An 8,784-nucleotide genomic window follows, 5' to 3' on the forward strand; every position below is an offset into this window, starting at 1 on the left:
TTTTGCAAATAAAATGCTGGTTTATTTGTGATGTACCAAATGTATAACTGAATCAAATAGTCAAGGTTTTATTCTTCAAAAAAAGAAGAAGAAGAAACCCAAAGCAATTCAGTGAAAATCAGTTGGTTGCTGGAGTATTTATTTTGGAATTGTTCAATATCTATTGTAGAATTAATGCTGGTGTCTTGTTTGCAGGAGGCTTTGTATTGCAGTAGTTCCTGAATACTACTGCCATCTTCGTCTAATATCATTTTGGCAATATTAATGTTTGCTAGCTTCTCAACAATTATTTTGCTTTCAGAAATACTATTGATATTTCAGAAAGTGAAATGAATGCACATCTGTGTAGTGTCCCGTTATTTAGTTTTATAACTACTGACTTTTACTCTAGTCCTTTATAAATTCTGTAATAAAGCTATAAACATGCCACTTTGTAGCTCTCTCTCCCACTTTGCATAGTTATTCTTGACAAAGGCTTCATAACACCGTGATGATGTATGTAAATATTTTTAAAACAGACTGGTTCATTTTTATTCCATTAATTCAGTTATCAAAGGAGAATGAGAAATGTAGGCTTATTTACTTCAGCTCATAAAAGAATCCCTGTTTACAGCCCTCCTTATCTGGAATCTGCCAGATATATTACAGCTAGTAAGAGCCATTCCAGCACACATTAGTGTTCAGAATTAGAAACACAGTCAAAATTAAAGAGAAAAAGAAGAAAAAGGAGATATCACACAATGTGAGGAGAAGAGAATGGTGAATTGTGCTTCTATTTATTCATCTAAGTTTACCATCTGAAAAGGAAACAACAGACTACATATAGCTCTAGTAAAGTGGTTCCCAACCTTTTTTTGACCAGGGACCACTTTGACCAGGCACCACTCTCCAATATTAGCACCGAAAAGGTTACGAATAAGTTTTGGTCAACTTTAGATTCAATTTGATGATTTGGGGCATTGATTCAGAAAATTGAATTGAATGGATCACATCAGCTCTAGTTTCTGATACAAAACGTATGTCATCTGGTAGTTACCATCTGCTCTCCCACAGAAAACCATATTTAATAAGCCACGGCACTATAAGAGGGTTTCGCGAGACCAGTCATTCTAATTGCAACGGTATAGTTACGGTGAGGCTGCAGACCATATTTTAGTACTTGCAGACCACTGGTGGTCCACAGACCACAGGTTGGGAACCACTGCTCTAGTACAAACTGCTCATTAGCTGAGGCGATTGAGGTTGTATAAGACAGAGATTACTTGCTAGAATCAACTCTATTAAAACCCCTTTTTTGTCCCATGAAAGGCTTATCTGGATATAAAGGAAAGGAGAAAGGAGACCAACTAAACCTCTTTGAAGGACATAAGCAGTACGTTGTGTCTGGAAATGGGATGATAACCTGTGAAGCTGCTTCAATGGAGAAGGGTTGGATACATTCCCTGTCATGCAGCTTGGTCACAGCATTTTGGACCCTCTGAAGTTTCCAAACTGTTTCAAAAGGCAAAAAAATTACATTCTAAATTACATCTAGAATGTAATCAAGTGATTATTAGTTTTAGAAAGATAAACAGTAATCAATAGATTATCCTAAAGCTGTGGGTATGTTGAATTCCATGGTTTCACATTGATGTGGCATTGGGGCTGTGCGGTGGTGGTAGGAGTGTGGAGGGATGGGTGTGTTGTTTTTGTGATGCATGCTGGGGAAGGCATTCAATTCTGTTGTGCAAAAGTACAATGACAATAGAGTTGTTCTATACTATTCTATTCGATAAATGCCTTAATTTTAGAAAACAAATGAAGAAATTTATGCCTTTCTGGGTGACCTAATAAAGGGTTACCACAATATCAATACTGAGAATGTTTGTACTAAGCGCAAGACAAATGCCTAGTATGGCATCTTTCTTAATGTAACCAGACTACACACTGCACATGTGTAGGAGTGGATGGGGCTAGAGAACAAGGAAGACCATGTTCATTCAGTACAACGGTTCCTCAGGAACCTGTTACTCATTATTGGGTATGACTAGAATTTTCCTGTTACTCATTATTGGGTATGACTAGCAAGTGAGTGTGACCCTCGTTCTAGATAAGTCTGCATACAGTCAAAAGTTTATGCTAGCTATGTAAGTAATAGCAGTGGCTGCATTACACACAGGTTTCAAATGTTTAAAAACAATGCTTTTGGATTTGGAAAGATTAGCTGTTTACAAGAAACAATTCCTGGGGGGCACCCGACTGTATTTACTCAGTCTTCTAGGAAAAGCTTTATGAGAACTACCACTCGTCTTGGCATCCCCCCAGCAACAGCAAGGGTAGTCCTCTGGGCAGCTAAACCAGGAAATCCCAATTGGATGGCCCTCCACGAGGGTCTTCCTCCAGGGGCAAACTTGAAGAATGGGCAACTTGGAAGTCCCTGAACAGACTCAGAAGTGGAGTGGGCAGATCAAAAGACAACCTGGCAAAACGGCACTACTTAAAATAATCCCACATCTTGTGTGACTGTGGAGCAGAACAGACAACTCTGCATCTGTATGCTTGTCCACTATGCCCTGCCTCATGTACGGAGGAAGAATTGTTGGAGGCTACAGACAATGCCGTTGCTGTTGCCCGTTTTTGGTCAAAAGTTATTTAGCCACCTGCGCTCCTTCTATTTTTACCAGTTTTATACTAATTTATGCAATGCTTTTGATACCAAATAAAAATTACACACAGGTTGCAATGTATGTGAATTAACACCGACACAATCAAATGGCAGCTGGGTGAGTGATTTCCGTAAAATAGTTATAGAAATTAGCCAAATACATCAAGATGAAGCGCCTAATCCCTTCATCCCCCTCTATTGTGTTCTCCTTTCTAATTTTACAATTTCTTCTTTCACATTCCACTACTAAGAGGGAGAAAAAACAGGACAATAGCAATGGGTGGTTGTTTCCTGGAGAGATTAATCTGCTCAGAGTTTTGGGTTGGGCTATAAGGAGCTATCCAAGGTTCTGAATGTCTTTGGTGATTAGGTTCTCTCTCTCTCTTTCTCTCTCTCTCTCTCACACACCATGACAGAAATAATCAGCCACCGCTGTTTACCAATTTACTTAAAAGGTAAAAAAATTATCTTCCATAGACTTTAGAAATCCTTGTTGAGTTCTCAGCATTTTCTTTGTTCTACTGTTGAATGACTCCCTTGTTTGTTAATATTGAAATCCCAGAATGCTAGCCTTTTATCAGCATGGTGCTCGACTGCAGCTATTGTCTTGGCAAGGATGCTGAGTATGATAATATCAGCATAAGCCTTGAAGAAGATTATAAGTAATTAAAAGATTTCTTGTGGTCCAAATGCAGGAGACAAAATAGCTTTGACCCATAACGAACCATATGTACTCAACAGTGCAATGCTTATGCCAAGAGGGGGCAGCACCGTAATGCTATAAAAGCATCTGATGCCTCTAAAAGCATTCATGTCTTCAGAGAGCACAAGGTGACATTTGAAAAGCTAGCTGGGCCACACTCCCAGAGAACTGAGTTCAGCTGGAAGCATGATCATATATCTGCTAATGCTCATACTTAACATTCCCTCCCTATTTTTACAGCTCCAGCTCTTCAAATTATGCTGGAATTGATAATGCAAACCTCCTTTGCCAGCTGCATTTGTGAATTGTCAACATTTTGGGAAGGACTCAGCAGCAGACAGGTCTGGTATTGAGCTCCACATGCACACTATTTCCCACCTGTGTCTTGACACTATAATGCAAGAAGCAGCCCTTTGCCCTCTTTTATTCTCCTCGCCATGTGCTTCATGCAGTTTTTTCTGATCAAGAGATCTAGAGGTCTGGAAATCCAGCACATGTTTTTCTCCTAGCCATATGACCACAGGATTAACTTTATAAGTATTTTGAAATTATATTTTATTTATTTATTGCACTTATATATTATATTTCTCACCTGGGGGGGGGGGGGGGCGGGGACTCAAAGCGGTTCTCAATATAATCAATAACTTGCATGTATAAAACATCACATATCAAAACAGTAATGACAATATATTAAAACAATTAAAATTATAAAACTATAAAACAACAATCACACACACTACATAAAACATTTAAGGCCTTGCAACAATCCCAAAGTTATCTTTAACTACTTCCATATTTCTGTCATTCACCAAATGCCTTCTTGGATAACCAGGTCTTAAGTTGTTTCCTAAAAGCTAGGAGGGAGGGGCCGAACTTATTTCCCTGGGGAGGGAGTTCCACAGCTGAGGGGCTACCACCAAGAAGGCCATATGCCTCGTCCCCACCAATAGCACCTGCAAAGATGGCGGGAGCAAGAGCAGGGCCTCCCTGGTCGATCTTAGTGTTCTAGCTGGCTCAAAGGAGGAGATGCATTCGGACAGGTAAGCTGGACCAGAACCATTTAGGGATTTATAGGCTAAAGCCAGCATTTTGAATTCTGCTCAGTAGCAGACTGGCAGCCAGTGGAGTTGACCTACAATCAAAGAGCATTCTGAACTCCACCAATGATGGAATTGAACCAAATATGGCACACAGAACTCCCACGACGAACAGAAAATATATATCAGTGATTGGTGGGGGGGCGCCAGCGCCAAAATACTGTTTGCTTACCGTTGAAAATTACCTAGGGCCGCCTCTGGTTGTATGATATCTATACATTGCTCCAGTGAGCAACCTGGCTGCCACCTGTTGGACTACTTGAAGCTTCCAAGTCTTCAAAGGCAACCCTACATAGAATGCATTGCAATAGTCTAAATGAGATGTGATGATAGCATGGACCACTGTGGCTAAAACCGGCTTCTCCAGGTACGGCCCCAGTTGGTGCACAAGTTATAATTGTGCGAATGCTTCCCTGGCCACTGCTGAAACCAAAGGTTCCAGACTCAACGTTGAGTCCAGGAGAACTCCCAAGCTGCGAAGCGAACCTGTGTCTTCAGGGGAAGTGCAACCCTGTCCAGGACAGGCTGTTAATGTATACCCTGTTCAGCCTTATGACTGACCAGGAGTACCTCTGTCTTGTCTGGATTCAGTTTCAATTTGTTTACCCTCATTCAGATAATCACAGCTGCCAAGCCCTGGTTCAAGACCTGAATAGCCTCCTTAACAGTAGGTGGAAAGAAGTAGTAGAATTGAATATTATCTGTGCACAGATGGCATCGAACTCCAAAACTCTGGTTGATTTCTCCCATTGGCTTAAGGTAGATGTTAAACAACATGGGGGACAATATTTAACCCTGCGGGATCCCACAGGACAATGACTGCAAAGCCAAGCAAGTGTTCCCCAAGAACATCTTCTGGGAGCTATCCTCCAGGAAGGACTGGAGCCACTGCAAAACAGTGCCTCCAAGACCCATTCCTGTGAGGCGTCCCAGAAGGATACTATGGTCTACAGTATCAAAGGCCTCTGACAACTCCAGAAGAACCAACAGGGATACTCTCTTTCTGTCAAATTCCCTACGTAGACCATCCACTAAGGAGACCAAGTCTCTTTCAGTTCCATGACCTAGCCTAAAGCCAGACTGTGATGGATCTAGATAATCTAGAATTGTGAGGCCACAACACGTTCCAGGACTCTGCCCAAAAAGGGGAAATTAGAATCTGAAAGTTGTTCAATTGAGTGGAATCCAGTGATGGTTTTTTCAGCAGTAGTTTTATGACGGCCTTCTTTAGGCCCACAGAGTCTTGCCTTCTTATAAGGAGGCATTAACCACCACTTTCACCCACTTTGCCAACCCCCCACTTGCTTCCTTTATCAGCCAGGATGGGCAGGTGCCTAGGATACATGTAGTTGCCATTGCTTCTCCAAAGATCTTGTCCACATCCTCGAGCTGCACCAATTGAAATGGATCTACTAAAACCGGATAAGTAGATGCTCACGTTGCATCATCAGAAACTGCTGTTAACTTGGTATCCAAGTTGGAATAGATCAGAGTGACTTAATCCACAAAGAACAAGTGTTACAGCAGATTTGCAGGCTTAAAAATATCTGTGAGAAAGCAGAGAGCACAGCTTGAGGTGGTAGGAATACTGTTTGGACTGATACTGGTTGGAAAAGGGCTGTTTGAGGTCGTATGCATCTGCTCATTTCTTCCATTGTGGCAAATGGCAGACTTTGAAGATGATTTAGATGGGGAAAAATGATCAAATCCTTCATCTTAGAGAAGTGCTTGAATGTCCTGTTTCCCTGCCACCTCTTTCCCTGTCAAAATCTCCTTCAGCCCTGCTTTAGATGGAAGAAAAGCTTGCTGGAAGATTAGCGCACCACCTAATAATACTGTGTTGTGTGTAATGATGGAAGTTGCTAAATTAGGACTGATTTACTTTTAAACAAGCAAAAAATCATTGCATAGCCCACATTTCAGCCTGGAGCTGCAATTATACCTCCAAATTGTAAGTATGGATTTTCATGCCAATGCGGAACAGTGAAATCCTATTGCAATAAGAACATGAACATGTTTGGACTGTGTAAGGTCAATTTAAAAAATGGTTTTAATTTTCTTATGTTGTAAGCTCCTCAATCCAAACCGCCCCCCGCCCCCAATAAAATAAAATCAGGATCCAAAAACGTTCCATTTTGGGCAAAGTGGTCTTTGGGGAATGTAGTACTTTAGGCTGTCTTAATGAGGTATGGGCTGTTAGAGAATTGCTAGGGCGCTAGAAAGAACATGAGCAATTAATTTAATCTCCAGTATTGTAAAGATGATTTCTGCAAGGCACTAAGAGCAATGTTTTTGAAGTACCCAGTCTGAAGTGGAACTGGTGATAACCCAAGAAAGATAGAAGCAATGTAACGAAGAGCAAAGGCCAGTTTATTACATTTGCCTAAATCCAAATTTCAGACATTACTCCTGACCAGGGACCAAGAGATGTAGTGTACTACTGTGGTAGAATTATGGATTCTGTTTATTTCTAAAGTCCAATTTGTTGAAGAAAAGAGTATTTCTGTAGAAGTACAATCAGAGGCAGCCCTAGATAATGTTCAATAGTAAGCAAACAGTATTATGGTGCCCCCCACCCCCCAACCAATCACTGATATATATTTTCTGTTCGTCGTGGGAGTTTTGTGTGCCATATTTGGTTCAATTCCATCATTGGTAGAGTTCAGAATGCTCTTTGATTGTAAGTGAACTATACATCCCAGTAACTACAACTCACATATGTCAAGATCTATTTTCCCCCAAGAGTGCCTCAAGAGCGCCCCTGGGCAAAATCAACTATATTCCAAAGGCTTACTTTGCGTAATGGTTGAGCCGCCCATGAGTACAATCCAATAGATGTATTCTACCTTTCGAGAATACATCTACACTGTAGAATTAATGTAGTTTGAAATCAGTTTAACTGTATTGCCTCAATGCTATGGAATCCTGGTATTTGTAGTTTGTTAAGGCAATATAACTCTTTGGCTAAATTCCTTTTAAAACTACATTTCCCAGATTCCCTAGCATTGAGCCATGGCAGTTAAAATGGTGTCATACTACATCAATTCTACAGTATAGATGCACCCTATGTTTGTGAGTGGCTTGAAAGTAATGAGGAAGGCGGCTTTTAATTTGTATTCTCTTTTAATGATTTCGCCATCTCAGTGGCTCCAAAAGAAGAGACAAACATTGGTAGTAAACTGTTAAAAGGGATGGAATGGAGTCAATTGGGGTCAAATTTGCAGTTCCTGACCTTTTGAGATATTTCACAGGAAGAAAAATGGCATGGCAAAGGTTCCTGTAACTTGCGGAAATTTTGTTTTTGGTTCCAGGAACTGTGCATATTCAGGGGTAGCCATTTAGGCCTTGCTATGAAATCTAAAATGATAGCAATTAAAAATAAAAACAATAAAGGTCTCATTATTTGTAGAATTTTGGATTCCGTTATATAAACCATACAGTTTTTGAAACTGCACAGGAGTTTGAAAAAGCGTAAGACCTATGCTTGCCATCTTTTCAATATGCACAGAAATTTTTGTAGCTTTCTGAGAATGCCGCACCCATTTGTCTTGTTTCACTGCTTCATTGTTCTCAGCATCCATGAGAAATGGCTGAAATTGAGACTTACCATTCCTGGAGCTGTTTTGTAAATGCTTTTTGTTTGTTAAAATGCGAACAAACAAAATTACTTTCCAAAAGTTAACATGGTGCAAAAGGGGAAAAGTTACTCCACTGATATAAATAGTACAATTTTTCTAGTTACTTTATAAAGTTACTTTTCAGATGTTTTCAAGCATTTCATAGGAATATGTGAACTTTCAGGACTTCCTCTCTTCATAAAGATTGTTTTTTTTTCTCTCCAAAAGACAATAAATTAAGAGAAAAGTAATGAGCAAAACAATGACCAGATTTTTTTCCAAAAACATTGCAATTTGGCAAAACATGAATGGGAACTGATTGCTTTCTAAAAGTCACTTTCCAAGCTTTGACCCAGACCTGAGAGTCTGACATGTAGATGCATGAAAATTCTCTGGGGAATAGTTGTGGAAGGGCAAGACAAGAGCATCACCTGCTCCCAAATAAAATTATATTTCCCAATGAATTTTCCTGCAGTATCCAAATTCTAGTATCACAATAACTTACAACTTGAATTCAGCATTTAGAAATACAGTTTAGACATCACAAGAAAATAGGCAGGCAGGGTTTCCATGGGAATGCAAACACAGATTATTACAGATATGAACCATTACTCTCTGCAGTGGCAAGTATTTGTAGACATCGAATTCTTATTTGGGTATGTGTGGGGGGAGATATCTTAATTTTACTCAGCCAATAGTTAGTCTTCTTCTTTAGGTTAAAAA

This window comes from Anolis sagrei, chromosome 3 (assembly GCF_037176765.1).
Source record: "Anolis sagrei isolate rAnoSag1 chromosome 3, rAnoSag1.mat, whole genome shotgun sequence".
In the NCBI taxonomy this organism is placed as follows: Eukaryota; Metazoa; Chordata; class Lepidosauria; order Squamata; family Dactyloidae; genus Anolis; species Anolis sagrei.